At 44.9% G+C, this 17,394-nt stretch overlaps 1 long non-coding RNA gene across 1 annotated transcript; it reads right to left on the bottom strand.

The window, feature by feature from the left end:
• Positions 1-3,257: 3,257 nt before the first annotated feature.
• On the bottom strand, positions 3,258-17,007 carry LOC122460510. Its single transcript, XR_006281860.1, has 3 exons — positions 16,252-17,007; positions 15,420-15,427; positions 3,258-3,267 (listed from the first exon to the last, which is right to left on the bottom strand). It is a non-coding gene; the product is annotated as an uncharacterized LOC122460510 (long non-coding RNA).
• Positions 17,008-17,394: the final 387 nt, after the last annotated feature.

The following is a 17,394-nucleotide window of genomic DNA, read 5'->3' as shown; positions in this document are numbered from 1 at the left end:
TACATACGGTGAGGCGTGCCATCCTCCAGAAGGTGTGTCAGTGTAGCGGGTTGAGGACATTGCAGCGGCGAAGGGTGATGTTGTCAGCGGCCAGCAGAATCAGCTTGTATTTGTGTGCCCGCTGCGGAGACAGCGCCTGCGTTGTATGCTGTTTTAAGAGAACCTCAACCTCGTGGGGGATGCAGACAGTCAAAGGGTGCCCCAGAACAATAGGGCCTGACCGTTCCACCATAAGGGCTGCAGTGGCAATGGACCACACACAGGAGACTGATCCCCAAATCACAGGGTCTAATTGTACGGAATAGTAAGCTATGGGTTGTGGGTGATCCCCTAGGTACTGCAATAGGACACCACTGGCCACTCCCCGCTGCTCATGACTGAAGAGAAAAAATGGTTTTCCGTAATCCGGGAGTCCCAAGGTGGTTGCAGAGATCAGGGCTTACTTTGTGGACGCAAAATCGGCTTCCATCTCCGGGGTCCAGAGAACAGGATTGGGGTTAGAAGTTGTGGTGGCCTGGACTAATGGTTTCACCAATTCCCCAAAGGCCACTATCCAGGCTCGGCAGAACCCCGCAGCCCCCAGGAAAGCCCGCAACTGCTTTTTTGTAATCGGGTGCAGGTAATCCTGGATTGCCTGCACCCTATCAGGGGAGAGTAAACGCTCTCCAAGCTGAATCACAGAACCTAAATAGATCAGCTGGGTTTGGCACAGCTGCAGCTTGGATGGAGATGCACGGTAGCCCTTATTAGCTAATGCAGTAAGCAGAGTAACAGAATCAGCTAAACATGCATTATAATCAGAGCTAGCAATCAACAAATCATCCACATATTGGACTAGAACAGAGGAGCTAGGTAAAACAATGTCTTTCAAATAATCAGCTAGAATTCGGGAAAAAATAGTGGGGGAGCCTGAGAACCTTGAGGGAGGCGCATCCAGGTTGGCTGCTGACCCCCCCAAGTGAATGCAAACAGATATTGGGAGTCGGGGTGCAAAGGAACACTGAAAAATGCAGCACACAAGTCTACAACCGTGAAACTAGTAGCCGACTGGGGAATCAGTGTGAGGATAGTACTTGGATCAGGGATCACTGGGTGGGGGGTTATAACATAACTATTTATCGCACACAGATCTTGAATGAACCGATAAACTGGGCGCCCATCCGGGCCCAGTTTTGGCTTTTTCACAGGAAGGATAGGAGTATTACAAGGAGAACTGCATGGAATCAAGACCTCCTGGGTTAAGTAGCTAGAGATAAGAAGGGAAATACCACCTCCTCCACCTCCTTCAGCAAGGGATATTGTTTTACAAAGGGAGGCAGCCCATCCCTCACCTGCAGACTGACTGGAGTGGCTGATTTAAGGAGTCCCACATCGGTGGAACTCATGCTCCACAAATTGGGTGTAACTCTGGACAATTCTGTGGGGAGATCGGGAATCGGGGTAACCGAGGCCGTAAAAGAAGCAACTGCCGAGTCCAGGATGGACATGCGAAGCCCCTTGGGGGCACAATATATGTAGGCTCCCAGCTTGCTAAGCATGTCCCACCCAAGAAGGTTAGTGGGACCTTCTGGCATGACAACAAATCTATATGACAACTTTAACGAACCCAGCTACACAGGGATGGGGCAGGATAGGGGAGCCAGGCATGGGTTGCCCTCAATACCCTGCACCAAGACCTTGGTATTAGAAACAGAGCCCGGAACAAAAGTTAAAGTGGAAAGGGTGGCTCTGGTATCCACCAAAAAGGGCACAAACCGTTCCCCAATTTTCAAATAAATTTGCGACTGCAATCCAAGATCCCATTCCAATTCTCCCACGGCTCCCAAAATCTCCGCCTCTAGTAACTGGAGATTAGCGAAGTCCTGGGGAGTGTTAGGGGGAAAGGAAGAACCGGTCTCCGGCTGATCCTGCCAAGGAGCCCCTTGTGGAAGCAGGAGGCATTCCCTCTTCCAGTGCCCCGGTTGCTTACAATTATTACAGTTCCCGTTCCTTGTCCCACCCCAGCCTCCTCCCCATCCTGTCCTGCATCTGCGTCCCCTCCCCCTTGTATTCCTGTGTCCCTGCCAGTGCTGATTCCCCAAGGGAACCTGCAATGTGGCTGCCAACATACTTACTTCCTCCTTCTTTTGCTTACATTTTTCCTTAGCTTTCTCCTCATCCCTACCATTAAACACAAAAGTAGCCAGGCGAACTACTTTGCTGAGGGGTTTCCCTGGCCAATCGGTAACATGTTTAGTTAAATACTTCTTTATGTCTGGCACCGCTTGAAAGTAAGAGACCATCATCATGCGGCTAACCTCGGCTTCTGTCTCCACCCCTCCCCCATACATTCTAACCTGCTTAAACAAGCGGGACAAAAATGCAGACAGATGGTCGTTGAGGTCTTGCTGGCACTCTCTAATTTTTGACCAATTTGCCGTCTTACTACCCGCCCTATGGATTCTCTCCAGGAGCCCTTCCTGGGAAGCTGAGAGGTGGGCCCAGCCATTGGGGTCATTAGGATTCCAACCTGGATCGGCTTCGGGCCAAGGGTTGCAATTTTCAGCGTTCCCTGCCCAATGCCGATTAGCATCTCGAATAGAATACCTCTCATCAGGGGTAAATAGAGTTTGCAAAATAGCCTGGACGTGACCATAATGACATGGTCAGTGCCTGTTGCAACGGGCTATTGTATCGGGGCGCTTGAAGTGCAACAAAGGGTAGGGTTAGAGACGGGTATAGAGGGGCAGCAGGAGGAGGAGTAGGGGGAAGAGACAGAGGAGGGAAAGCAGCATAGGGTGGAGCAGAACCTGCAAGCGGCATGCAAACCTTGGATCTGGTACCAGAGCCCAAAGTCGAGGCACGCCCCTTATCTGAGGCGTATGTCCAATTATCCCATACATACCAATAATCCATTTGAGCTGGATGCTTGTCTAAGGCAGGTTAATTCATCCTGTCCAAAAGTTCCGTCGGGTGACCATCCAAAGGGTGTCTGAATAGTCAGCGCTGGCCACTCAACTTTACACAAAATTACAGCTCTCCTTTTACCTACCCCATGGGTGCCAGAAATATTTTTCCAATTCTCAAGAATCTCAGCCAAAGGGGTTCCCTTGCTCACACTCTGCCCAGAGCCCATTCTAGGGCTACCAAAAGAACACCTAATATGCCACCTTATCGCCTAAGCGACAGCCCATACTCCCATTCCTCGGAGTTCTCGAAGGTGAACTCACCCAGCGCCGGCTGGAGTTGTCCAAGGGAAGGAGTGCGGCTTTGCTTACAAGGGTGAGCCTAGAGTCCCTTCATGGTCGCCAAAACTGTTACAAATTATTCCAGTTAGGACACGCACAGTTCGTTTCTAGGCTGAGGCAACCAAATAAAGACAGACTACAGAGTATCTCAAAGTTTGCAGGTTTATTACCCTCGAACGTGGTACCGCTCTGTTAAGCAGAACAGGACCCCGATTACAGGTTACACAAAGATTATATACTGTTGGCAAAACATCCTGCCTGTGTGCCTCAGGGGGCCTAAACCAATAAACAGGCCTTCTCCTTATCTATTACCAATCCCCTGCAGTTACCTTCCCCATGCAAAAAAGCTGAAGCGGCAACTATTTCAGGCATGTCGGCTGGTTCCTGTCTCCTTTGTTTCTCTTATCTTGAAACTGTCCAGCTGTCCACCTTGAAGGATCCTTCCTTCCTTGGTACGTGATGTGCTTGCTTCTAGTTAATGGCCAACAGGAAACCCAAAATGGAGTCACATATGCTAACTAGGTTGATTTCCCCTAACAAAAACTAAAAATATATCTGGTTCAAGAACTTATGGTGGAGAGAGCAATATATGAGAGCTAAACATATGGGGTTAGGGACAGGCTGACCAGGTGTAAAAGAATATGGAGCTCCTTTTTAACACAAAACCATAATAAAATCCTCATTTTCCGTATATTAAGTGGACCCATATGTTCAGGGGTCAAGAAGTGCCAGGAAATAATACTGAGCCCTTGGAGTTTAACTGTATTTATGAAGATCAGCTGGTATGTACAGGGAATTTCTTAACATAGCACTCCTCAGCTGCATAGTAAATGTGGACAATATGCATTCCCTTTAATGGGCTTTGTACTCTGTGGCACTTAAGTCAAAAACAAACTGACCAGCAGAGCTGGTTGAGAACTGAAATTGTTGAGTTGTGGCAAACACAGATGTTTTGACATTTGTTTTTATCCTAAATTGAATTGTAATGTCAAAATATTGAGATTTTTCAATAACAGAAAGTTTTAGATTTCAAACTTTAGATTTTGAAATGTTGAAATGTTTAATTTTGTGTCAGTTTGACACTGCACTGTGTCCACTTGAGCTGCTACAGTGCCTCACTGGAGTTGTAGTCTGGGTGCCTCAGGATCATTATCCTCTATGGCAGGGCTCCTTGGCCAGACTACATCTCCCATGATGCATCAGAATGCATTATAGTGGCCCAAAAAGTGGGGTAACTGTATTGCATCATGGGAGATGTAGTCTGGCCAGGGAGCCCAGCCCACTGAGGCACCCAAACTTAAAACTCCTCTGGGGCACTATAACAGCTCAGATGTATACAGATTAATGTCAAACTGGCCTGGAATTAAACATTTTTATTTGATTCAAGATTACCCATCCCAAAAAGGCACATTGGTTTTCAATTTTTCCAATAGAAAAATCAAACCATTTCAGCAAAATCAAAATTATCCACATGAAAACTTTGATTTTGTGTAAACTGCACTTTCAGTTTAAAAAAAGAAAGAAAGAAAAAAAGAAAAAAAAGAGTGACAGAAAATTCCTGACCAACCATTTAAAATAACATAAGAGGCAATATTCTGATCCAGAATCTTCTCAACCATAAAGTGTTTTATGCGATAAACTTGTCAACTTTTAAGTGACAGCTGGAGGTGGGCTAAGCTAGTATTTGAATGGGAGACCTCCAAGAATCACTTCAGTGTTCCAGGAAGTGGTGGTGTTCATCAGTAGGTGGTGATTTTCTAAGGTTCCAATCCTGTAAGGAGCTCTGCCCAATTAGATCTCTGGCTACAAAATGAATCCAAATATTCAGACATGGAAAAATACTATACAAGTATCTTTTTATGATGCTTTTCACTTGCAGATCATGAAAATATCATTGCTTTGACTTCAATGGAGCATGCAATGTCTGCATGTAGTTCCTGGTGTAGTCAGGGAGAAAATAAGTATTGATTATAATGCCATCTGAAGATCACTGATGACTCAGTGTGGTGGTTGGAGTCACTGTGCTGCTGGAGAAGATATGAGTCCATAGTACATTTTGAAAGAAAATCTTAGGTTAGATGTTCAGGCCAAATTCAAGCTTTGGTAACTATCTTCTGCCAACCTAAATCATCCTTGGAGTTGGATAAAATATTCTTCACTTGCTTTGGTAAAATGTTGGGTTGGGTTGCTTTGGCTGTTAAACAGCTGCTGTAGTCCATCAGGAGGTGGCTGCATTTCAGTGGTGGATAAAATGATTCTTGTAAGTGGAAGGAAGGAAGGAAATCCTGGCTTTATTGCTGTCTATGGAGTTTTGCCATTGACCTCAAAGGGGTCAGGATTTCACTCTAGGTTTCTAAAGTGAAACCTTTGCAATAAAAAATATGTTACAAATTTCCCACATGAATGTAAGGTGTTGTTAATGAAGAGCACTTTCTTCAAAAGCACTTTAGAACTGAAGTTCATCATGGGTTAGTTTACAGAACAAGGGATTGATCAGTACAGTTTGACAGTTTGACTGAGTGCTTGATTGGTTGTTTGAAAAGTGTGAATTGGGAGTGCTTTGTTCCAGGTGAGCCTTGAAGGGGCCTGACTTATAAAAAAGCCAGTCAGCTACGAACCAGCTGAGCAGCAAACAGAGGGAGTTTGCCTGGGAGTTCGCCTGGGGAGAGGCCACCGAGGCTTACATCTTGCTGGCTTCTCTGAGTAGTTACTACAACTCCTGAGGAAGCTCGTAGAAGGAAGCTAATGTGGATGGGGAGCGTTCAGCTGTTGTGACCTGCACTGGATGTGCCATGTTTGTCTTTCTTCCAGGACAGAAGCGACTTTGTCTGTACAAAGTGCAACCTGGTCTCCGTATTGGAAGAGAAGGTTCAAGGACTGGAGAAACAAGTATCGACCCTGCGTTGCATAAGAGAAACTGAAGATTTCCTGGACAGATGTCAAGATATGCTTCTATGGGCACAATGTTCTGAAGATTCAGAGTAGGCTGTGCAGCGGGGACAGGAGGACGGTGAAGAAATTTGTCAGCATGTGACCTCCAGAAGAAGAAAGGGGATTGTCCATGTACCAACAGCAAAGATACAGGTAAGCAACCGTTTTCATGTTCTCTCCACAGGTACTAATGCAGAGAGTGGACTAGATGATACATCTGAGGGAAGGGAACAGAAGGAGACTCCGCCGATTGGAAGGCATGAGATGCACTGTCCTAGGGATGGGGGTTCCACGACCACTGCTCCCAAGAGGAGGAGGTGGGTGGTGGTGGTTGGGGACTCTCTCCTCAGGGAGACTGAGTCATCTATCTGCTACCCCGACCGGGAAAACTGAGAAGTCTGCTGCTTGCCAGGAGCTAGGATTCACGATGTGACGGAGAGACTGCCGAGACTCATCAAGCCTTTGGATCGCTACCCTTCCTGCTTCTCTATGTGGGTACCAATGATCCTGCCAAGAATGACCTTGAGCAGACCACTGTGGACTACGTGGCTCTGGGAAGAAGAATAAAGGAGTTTGAGGCACAAGTGGTGTTCTCGTCCATCCTCCCCGTGGAAGGAAAAGACCTGGGTAGAGACCATCAAATCGTGAAAGTCAATGAATGGCTACGCAGGTGGTGTCGGAGAGAAGGCTTTGGATTCTTTGACCATGGGATGGAGTTCCAAGAAGGAGGAGTGCTAAGCAAAGACGGGCTCCACCTAACGAAGAGAGGGAAAAGCATCTTCGCAAGCAGGCTGGCTAACCTAGTGAGGAGGGCTTTAAACTAGGTTCACTGGGGGAAGGAGACCAAAGCCCTGATGTAAGTGGGGAAGTGGGATACTGGAAGCAGGAGCAGAAGCACGTGAGAGGGGAGGGCTCCTGCCTCATACTGAGAAAGAGAGACGATCAGCGAGTTATCTCAAGTGCCTATACAGAAATGCAAGAAGCCTGGGAAACAAGCAGGGATAACTGGAAGTCCTGGCACAGTCAAGTAATTATGATGTGATTGGAATAACGGAGACTTGGTGGGATAACTCACATGACTGGAGTACTGTCATGGATGGATATAAACTGTTCAGGAAGGACAGGCAGGGCAGAAAAGGTGGGGGAGTTGCATTGTATGTAAGAGAGCAGTATGACTGCTCAGAGCTCCGGTATGAGTTTAGAAGGGTGAGCAACAAGGTTGATGTCGTGGTGGGAGTCTGCTATAGACCACCGGATCAGGGGGATGAGGTGGACGAGGCTTTCTTCCGGCAACTTATGGAAGTTACTAGATCGCAGTCCCTGGTTCTTATGGGAGACTTCAATCACCCTGATATCTGTTGGGAGAACAAGACAGCAGTGCACAGACAATCCAGGAAGTTTTTGGAAAGTGTAGGGGACAATTTCCTGGTGCAAGTACTGGAGGAACCAACTAGGGGCAGAGCTCTTCTTGACCTGCTGCTCACAAACCGGGAAGAATTAGTAGGAGAAGCAAAAGTGGATGGGTACCTGGGAGGCAGTGACCATGAGATGGTCGAGTTCAGAATCCTGACACAGGGAAGAAAGGAGAGCAGCAGAATACAGACCCTGGACTTCAGAAAAGCAGACTTTTACAACTTGAGGGAACCGATGGGCAGGATCCCCTAGGAGAATAACATGAGGGGGAAAGGAGTCTAGGAGAGCTGGTTGTATTTTAAAGAATCCTTATTGAGGTTACAGGGACAAACCATCCCTATGTGTAGAAAGAATAGTAAATATGGCCGGTAACCAGCTTGGCTTAACAGTGAAATCCTTGCTGATCTTAAACCCAAAAAGGAAGCTTACAAGAAGTGGAAGATTGGACAAATGACCAGGGAAGAGTATAAAAATATTGCTTGGGCATGCAGGAGTGAAATCAGGAAGGCCAAATCACACCTGGAGTTGCAGCTAGCAAGAGATATTAAGAGTAACAAGAAGGGTTTCTTCAGGTATGTTAGCAACAAGAAGAAAGTCAAGGAAAGTGTGGGCCCCTTACTGAATGAGGAAGGCAACCTAGTGACAGAGAATGTGGAAAAAGCTAATGTACTTAATGCTTTTTTTGCCTCTGTCTTCACGAACAAGGTGAGCTCCCAGACTGCTGCACTGGGCTGCACAGCATGGGGAGGAGATGACCAGCCCTCTGTGAAGAAAGAAGTGGTTCGGGACTATTTCGAAAAGCTGGACGAGCACAAGTCCATGGGGACGGATGCGCTGCATCCGAGAGTGCTAAAGGAGTTGGCGGATGGGATTGCAGAGCCATTGGCCATTATCTTTGAAAACTCATGGAGATCAGGGGACATCCCAGATGACTGGAAAAAGGCTAATGTAGTGCCCATCTTTAAAAAGGGAAGAAGGAGGATGCTGGGAACTACAGGCCAGTCAGCCTCACCTCAGTTCCTGGAAAAATCATGGAGCAGGTCCTCAAGGAATCAATTCTGAAGCACTTAGAGGAGAGGAAAGCGATCAGGAACAGTCAGCATGGATTCCCAAGGGCAAGACATGTCTGATTAATCTAATTGCCTTCTATGATGAGATAACTGGCTCTGTGGATGAGGGGAAAGCAGTGAACGTGTTGTTTCTTGACTTTAGCAAAACTTTTGACAGGGTCTCCCACAGTATTCTTGCCAGCAAGTTAAAAAAGTATGGGCTGGATGAATGGATTATAAGGTGGATAGAAAGCTGACTAGACTGTCGGACTCAACGGGTAGTGATCAATGGCTCCATGTCTAATTGGCAGCTGGTATCAAGTAGAGTGCCCCAAGGGTCAGTCCTTGGGCAGGTTTTGTTCAATATCTTAATTAATGATCTGGAGGATGGCATGGATTGCACCCTCAGCAAGTTTGCAGATGACATTAAACTGGGAGGAGAGGTAGATACGCTGGAGGATACAGAGACAAATTAGAGGATTGGGCGAAAAGAAATCTGATGAGGTTCAACAAGAATAGTGGTGCACTTAGGTCGGAAGAATGTAATGCATCACTACAGACCAGGGACCGAATGGCTAGGCAACAGTTCTGCAGAAAAGGACCTAGAGGTTAGAGTGGACGAGAAGCTGGATATGAATCAACAGTGTGTGCTTGTTGCCAAGAAGGCCAATGGCATTTTGGGATGTATAAGTAGGGGCATTGCCAGCAGATCGAGGGACGTGATCATTCCCCTCTATCTGATATTGGTAAGGCCTCACCTGGAGTACTGTATCCAGTTTTGGGCCCCACACTACAAGAAAGATGTGGAAACATTGGAAAATGTCCAGCGGAGGGCAACAAAAATGATTAGGGGACTGGAACACCTGACTTATGAGGAGAGGTTGAGGGAACTGGGATTGTTTAATCTGAGGAAGAGAAGAATGAGGGGAGATTTGATAGCTGCTTTCAACTACCTGAAAGGGGGTTCCAAAGAGGATGGATCTAGACTGTTCTCAGTGATAGCAGATGACAGAATGAGGAGTAATAGTGTCAGGTTGCAGTGTGGGAGGTTTAGGTTTGATATTAGGAAAAATGTTTTCACTAGGAGGGTGGTGAAACACTGGAATGCGTTACCTAGGGAGGTGGTGGAATCTTCTTCCTTAGAAGTTTTTAAGGTCAGGCTTGACAAAGCCCTGGCTGGGATGATTTAGTTGGGGATTGGTCCTGCTTTGAGCAGGGGGTTGGACTAGATGACCTCTTGTGGTCCCTTCCAACCCTGATATTCAATGATTCTATGATCCTGCTCCCACTGAAGTCAATGACAAAATACCCATAGACTTTAATGGAAACAGAAACTAGTCTTAAACGTGCCCTTTTAAAAAAATTAACACAAAACTAGCTTCTACTATATTTAGCTCTGTATTCATAATGGACTCATGGCTATAGTATCAAAGTGCCTAAAGCTTTATTTTGAAGCCTTCCACTTAATTTTTAGTATGGGTGAACTAGAATGGTGTGTAATATTTACCCAAAAAAAGAGAGTTTGGGAGGTGAATACATTGCTTTTAGGCAGTTTGGAATTTAACATTTTATACTAGTTGAAGGATAGTTGTACTAGATTAATTCTCTACCATGTGATATTTAGTAACACAACTGAGAAAAAAAAAGGAATTAAACATTTCCTCTGCCTGGAGAAGTGAACCATACGCTGTACATTTAAGCCAAAATTTTCAAACTTGGGTGCCTACATTTAGACTCAAGTCTATATTTAAGTAGCTAAAAATAAGTGGTCTGATTTTCAGAAGTGCTGAGAACCCACAAACCCCTCTGACATCAGTGGGAGTGGCAGGTGCCCAATAACATTGAAAATGAGGTCACTTTTATTTAGATGCCTATATCGGAACTTAGGAGCATAACTTTAGCCACCCACATTGGGCAATCTTGGCCTAAATGTATAAAGGTACCTGATACTTCTAGAATAAGTAAATTTATTTGCCTCTTTGTCTTACTGCAGGCCTGATCCAACACCTACTGAAATCAATGACAATCTTTCTACTGGCAATGAATGAGACCCCGTAAGTGCATAACACTCATTGACATGAGTGAAAATTATACATAAGCAACACAGGGAGAATAAACCTCAAAGTGTTTCAATGACTCATTGTTAGAAACCCTAAGTGGACGTCGTATTAAAACATTGCCTTTGGAAAACAGTGAATAAGAAACAATGAAACTATCTCCCTTTTAAAATCAAATCTCCAAAGGGTTAATTATAGATCCGGTATAGGACTAACAAAATAAAACAGAAGCATGTGGAAGGCATCAAGCATACAATTTTCAACATGAGCAGCACTAATAGACCTTTTCTAGTGCCAGGCACAACCCCTGTAATTCTACAAATTAGGCTCAGCCCTTGGGAAATGTGTGCCTGCAGCTGCTACACAGATGTGTGGATGAAAAATGAGGCAGATTCATCCAAATAAAACTGGATGGTTTTGCAGTTAATAAAATTACCACTAATCTAGTGTTAACTGACTAGAGTCCCACATAAAAAAGCCATGCATTTCTTTTTAAGGCAAAACATATACAAGGTTGAAAGGCAATGTAGCATTAATGGGAAGAGAATTCAATTCTTCTAATTTCCATCTTCTAATTATTGATTCGCTGCTTAACTCCTCTCCTTTGGGAAAGTAAGGAAAGCTGCTGCTTATCATGCTCTTTGGGAATCGTGGCCACTTTATAAAAATCCAACTCCTAGCCAGGCAGTGCATGTCTAGTAAGATAGATACAAACACTTTCCTGAAGTAATTTATTCAAGATCCAAATACAAACATTAATAGATTAGCACTCTTTATCCATGTGTGCTGAACAGAATGTCCCCTGCCAGCCTAGGCTGCTAGCTAAGCAAAAACGTCAGTCATTATGCTTTTGATAATGGAAACGATTGCTACACTTTACTGACCACCACCTCCTTTTTTTCTCTTTTTTTAAGAGGCAAGGGGTTTTTTTTTTCGTTTTTTTTTTCCTTACAAATTCTGAGCTCTTCACTGGTACACAAGACAAAGCCTTGATCCTGCAGCACGTGGATCCTGCAGCACGTGCAAAGCGTGATCCTGCAGCACATACACACACACACACACACACAAAGTCTGGGATTTTCAAAGGAGCCTTATGCATCCAAAACCCATTAAATTTCAATAGAATTTCAGAGTATTTTAGGCTCTTTTGAAGAACCCAGTCATGAGGACTGCAGCATGTGACTGTTACATGTACATATTTTTAGCAGGGATTCAAGATAGTGAGTAATCATAGCATCTTTTATTCAGATGGATCCCAAAACAGCTCTCCACACTCTACCAGTTGAAAGTGTCTATAGGTTAGATAAATGTATACACTGCTGATGTCCAGGCACCACTAAGATAGAATTAAGAGTTTAGGACATCTGGTGAAGAAGACTCCAGTATCCAGTTGTATCTGGAATACTTAGTCCATTCAAATAGCTTATATATGAAATTCCCAAACTGAATGGAACATCCCTTCCCTGCTGTAAAGAAAGTAGAATCAAACTAAGACAAGGCAGAAAAAGACAAGACCAGACAATAGTTTAGAAGAAGCAGGGTGGGGATTAAGTTGAGGATGGAGGGGGTAAAGTGATGAGTTCAGAGGTAGCAAGGGAGTTGGAGGACAAAGGGAGCTAGACAGGAGATGAAGTAATGTCTTCTCACTCCTTTTGAAGCATCTGGCATTGGTCACTGTCAGAAGACAGGATGCAGGGCAGATGGATGATTGGTCTGACCAAGTATGGCTGTTCTTATGCTCCTCTTAAGAAAGAGGGTGTGGGTGTGAGAGATGACCTTGGCAAGCAGTAATTATTTTAATTTTGTTTTCACCTGCACTGAATACACTGATCTATTCTGTTGAATCAAATTTGATCTTATTTGCATTCCTTGGAGCTTCATCAACATGACTGGTCAAAACAAGCCTCACGTGTACATTTACACAGCCCAGGACAGTAGACTCAGGTTCACACTACTGTCCTAAAATAGCTTTGTAGACATTTGACTTGGGCCCTGAAGCCCACCTCCCTCCCTAGGTGTCAGAGCCCAAGCTGCAATGTCTACATAAGTATTTTTTTAACTCAGTAATGTGAGCCCAAGTCTGTCCACCTAGGCTCTGAGATTCACTGCCACTCACTGAATGGACATATCCTTAAAGCTCAAAAGCTGTTACCTAGAAGGCTCGCTCTTGGTCTTGAAATAATTCTAATGGCCTGCAGACTTATGTTAGGTTGGGATCTTTTTAGCTGTCATGAATTAAGCAGTGCCATGCCTGGTATATAGCTGGATGGAAACCTCCAAGAATACCCCAGGGGCTGCAGGGAGAGAGATTGTTGTTTCTGTAGATGGCATTCCTCCCTGTAAGTTGGTACTGAGTTAATGCTCCTTCAAGCAGTTGGGGGACACTTCCTCTTCTTTCATATGGCTTGGGTAGGTAGCAACAACTACAAATTTATACCTAAGTTTGATAGCCAGCACATTGCTGCAACAGCAAGCTGGTGAATGTCCTTCAGGCCCCCAGCAAAAGAACAAAGGGAACATTCAGATATGATGTGCTCTATTGTTTGTGACTGGTGACCACAGTTGCATACAGGGGTGTTTGCCTCATTTTCCATTTAAAGAGGTTGTGACAGGGTTCGTCACAGAGACCCCTTGGGACTGTTACATGACCTGCTGAAACTACCTCTGAACCCATTTTCCTTGTCTGCTTGGGACTCCAGAACCCTGCCTTGTTAATCCAGACACTCAAACCTGCTGCAAACACAGACCCAAGGTCTAAACCATGTTCCCCAAGCTGCAGGCTTTAACTGAAAACAGTTCAGCCGGTGCTCCTGTCTCCAGCATCCAGACACCCAGCTCCCAATGGGATCCAAACCCCAAATAAATCCCTCTTAGTCTGTATAAAGCTTATACAAGGGAAACTCATAAATTTTCCTCCCTTTATAACACTGATAGAGAGTTATGCACAGCTGTTTGCTCCCCCTGGTATTAATTACTTACTCTGGGATAATTAATACGCAAAAGTGATTTTAATAAGTATAAAAAGTAGGACTGAAGTGGTTCCAAGTAATAACAGACAGAACAAAGTAAGTTATTTAGATTATTAAGATAATCAAAATCAAACAAAACATGCCAGTCTAAGCCTAATACATTAAGAAACTGAATACAGGTAAATCTCACACTCTGAGATGTTCCAATAAGCTTATTTCACAGACGGGACTCCTTCCTAGTGTGGACCCAATCCTTTTCAGACCAAAGTTATAGTTTATGGCCTGGGTCCAGCAATCATTCACACCTCCATAGTTACAGAGTAGCAGCCGTGTTAGTCTGTATTCGCAAAAAGAAAAGGAGTACTTGTGGCACCTTAGAGACTAACAAATTTATTAGAGTATAAGCTTTCGTGAGCTACAGCTCACTTCATCGGATGCATTTGGTGGAAAAAACAGAGGGGAGATTTATATACACACACAGAGAACATGAAACAATGGGTTTATCATACACACTGTAAGGAGAGTGATCACTTAAGATAAGCCATCACCAGCAGCATAGGGGAAAAGGAGGAAAACCTCACACAAGAGATCCACTTCCTGGACACTACGGTGCTAATAAGCAATGGTCACATAAACACTACCCTATATCGGAAACCTACTGACCGCTATTCCTACCTACATGCCTCTAGCTTTCATCCAGATCGTACCACTCGATCCATTGTCTACAGCCAAGCTCTACGATATAACCGCATTTGCTCCAACCCCTCAGACAGAGACAAACACCTACAAGATCTCTATCATGCATTCCTACAACTACAATACCCACCTGCTGAAGTGAAGAAACAGATTGACAGAGCCAGAAGAGTACCCAGAAGTCACCTACTACAGGACAGGCCCAACAAAGAAAATAACAGAACGCCACTCGCCATCACCTTCAGCCCCCAACTAAAACCTCTCCAACGCATCATCAAGGATCTACAAACTATCCTGAAGGATGACCCATCACTCTCACAGATCTTGGGAGACAGGCCAGTCCTTGCTTACAGACAGCCCCCCAATCTGAAGCAAATACTCACCAGCAACCAAACACCACACAACAGAACCACTATTCCAGGAACCATGGGCCATTAGCCTACCTTGCTTGTCACCATGAAAGGTTTTCCTCCTCCCCCCCCCCCCCCCGCTGCTGATGATGGCTTATCTTAAGTGATCACTCTCCTTACAGTGTGTATGATAAACCCATTGTTTCATGTTCTCTGTGCGTGTATATAAATCTCCCCTCTGTTTTTTCCAGCAAATGTATCCGATGAAGTGAGCTGTAGCTCACGAAAGCTTATGCTCTAATAAATTTGTTAGTCTCTAAGGTGCCACAAGTACTCCTTTTCTTTTTACCTCCATAGTTACTGTCCTTTGTTCCAGTTCCTTTCAGGCATCTCTTTGGGATGGAGAGGCCATCTCTTGAGCCAGCTGAAGATAAAAAGGAGAGGCTTTCAGGGCCTTAGAATTGTCTCTCTTGTGGGCAGAAACCCCTTTGTTCTTCAGTGAAAAATCACAGCAACAGGATGGAGTTTGTAAGGCAAACTGGGCATGTCACATGTCCGTGAATGATTCAGCTTTTTGCAGGCCAACACCATTGTTTACATGTTAGTTTGAATGTTCCCAGGAAAGCTCAGATGTGGATTGGCGTCTCCCAAAGTCCATTGTCTGCTGTGTTTCTTGATTGGGCACTTACTCAGAATAGTCCTTTCTCAAGAAGCTGACCAAATGCTTCACTGATGCTACTTAGAATCAAACACATTGAGATACAAGTACATAGCCAATATTCATAACTTAAAATACAAAAATGATACACACATACAGACAGCATAATCATATCCAGCAAATTACAACCTTTCCATATACACCTTACTTGACCTCCTTTGTACAAGATTTGGTGCAACTATAGAACCTTGGTTGCAACAATGATCTATAAGGTCACAGTTCGTGTCAATAACATCATAGAGGATTTGTCCACATCTCCCATGAGATGTCCTGATGTGATTCAATCTGCACCAGTCTTTCCGACATAAATCAAAACCCAGTGGTTCCTCAACAGGATCAATGCCAAGCTGCTTGTTTTGAGCAGTCGAAGTGCTCCATGTGACTCGCCATTGAGCCTCAGCATCAAAGTTGGGTGTAAAGATTCATACGGTTCCATAGAGGGTTGCAGGATTTTAATCTCATCTTTGGCAGGTTCTGCAGGTCATGATGCAGTGGGATCCTCGTATTTGCATTGACATAATTAAGCAAGTGAGATGTCTGAGCAGCTCTTCTAATCTGTGGAGGCTGGATGTGTGGTAGGACCAGGAGGCAGTCACCTGGAGTAGATTTGAGCATTCCCGACACTATGCACATAGTATTATTAAGCTGAATGTCAAGGAGTTCAGTGTGACTGCTATAAGACCACACTAGTGCAAAATATTCAGCTGCAGAATATACCAAGGCAATTGTTGTGGTTCGTAAAGTCCGTGGACTGAAGCCCCAAGATGTTCCGATTTTCTGATAAGCGCGACACAAGACCTGACCTTATGACAGGTTTTCTCGAGGTGTTGTTGAAAGGTCAAACTCCAGTCCAGTGTAACACCAAGATACTTTGGAGTAGCTTCGTGGCTGAAGTTCTCACCACAGAACTGCTCATCAAGTTTGGTATTAGCCATTTTATTGTTCAGATGGAAAGCAGTTACCATGTTTCTGTTTGTTTGTTTTTTACTAAGCCTAAATTTCCAGCATTGGAAATAATCAGCCATTGTGCTAGGATCTCGGGTTTGGGTGCAGCTGATGGTATGGAGGCTTGTAAGCTGAACAGCTAGGGCAATATCATCCACATAGATGAATTTCCTTGACTCTGTCGCTGGTATATCCATGGTGTATAAATTAAAAAGTATTGGGGCCAGGACAGAGCCCTGAGGGATGCCTGAGTTAAGAGTTCTTGGTCTACTGATCTGGCCATGAAGATATACCTTAAAGTGACGGTCCTCAGTCATCTCCACCAAGAGGTGGATCTTTGTCGGCACTGAATGATGCGGAAGACCTTGAAGTGGAGGCCCTGTCTCCAGACAGTGTCATATGCTGAGGATAGATCAACAAGGGTGATTCGTGTCTTCAACTTACATTGGAATCCTGCCTCAACGTGGCTGGTAAGTGAAGCTACTTGGTCACAACAGTTCCTCTTCAGGCGAATCCTGCCTGCTCCACTGGGAGGATGTCTTCAATAATATCAGACAAATGGTGGAGCAGCACCCATTCCATAAGCTTGCTAGTGGTTGAGAGGAGAGAGATGGGGCGGTAGCTCATTGTGTCCTCTGGGGGTTTCCCAGGCTTCAGTAGGCAACCACTGTTGCCTGTCGCCAGCTTGTTGGCACTTTTCCGGTTCTATGCATGGCAGTAAAAAGCACTGCCAGCGATTCCCGTCCCCATCTCCCCAGATTCTTGAGAAACTCTGGAGGAATGTCATCAACCCCTGCAGCTTTCCGACTTTTGGTTTCCAGCAGCGCAACATTGATCTCCTCAACAGAAAATGGGGAAGAGAGTGGGGATTCCTCTGGGCATTGTTGAAGGTTTCTGCGGAGTTCCCGCTGGACCTCTTGGTAATCTTGTCTGTCGGCATCTTGCTATTAGAAAGAAGATGAGAGGCAATAGCATTTGCTATCACCTTTGCTTCGCATTGTGTTACTGGTTGGGATAATTCCAAGTTGCCACAAAAGAGCCC

This window comes from Dermochelys coriacea, chromosome 6, assembly GCF_009764565.3.
Source record: "Dermochelys coriacea isolate rDerCor1 chromosome 6, rDerCor1.pri.v4, whole genome shotgun sequence".
NCBI lineage: Eukaryota > Metazoa > Chordata > Testudines > Dermochelyidae > Dermochelys > Dermochelys coriacea.
The sequence above is the reverse complement of the archived record's forward strand: the minus strand, read 5'-3'. Positions and strand labels throughout refer to the sequence as shown.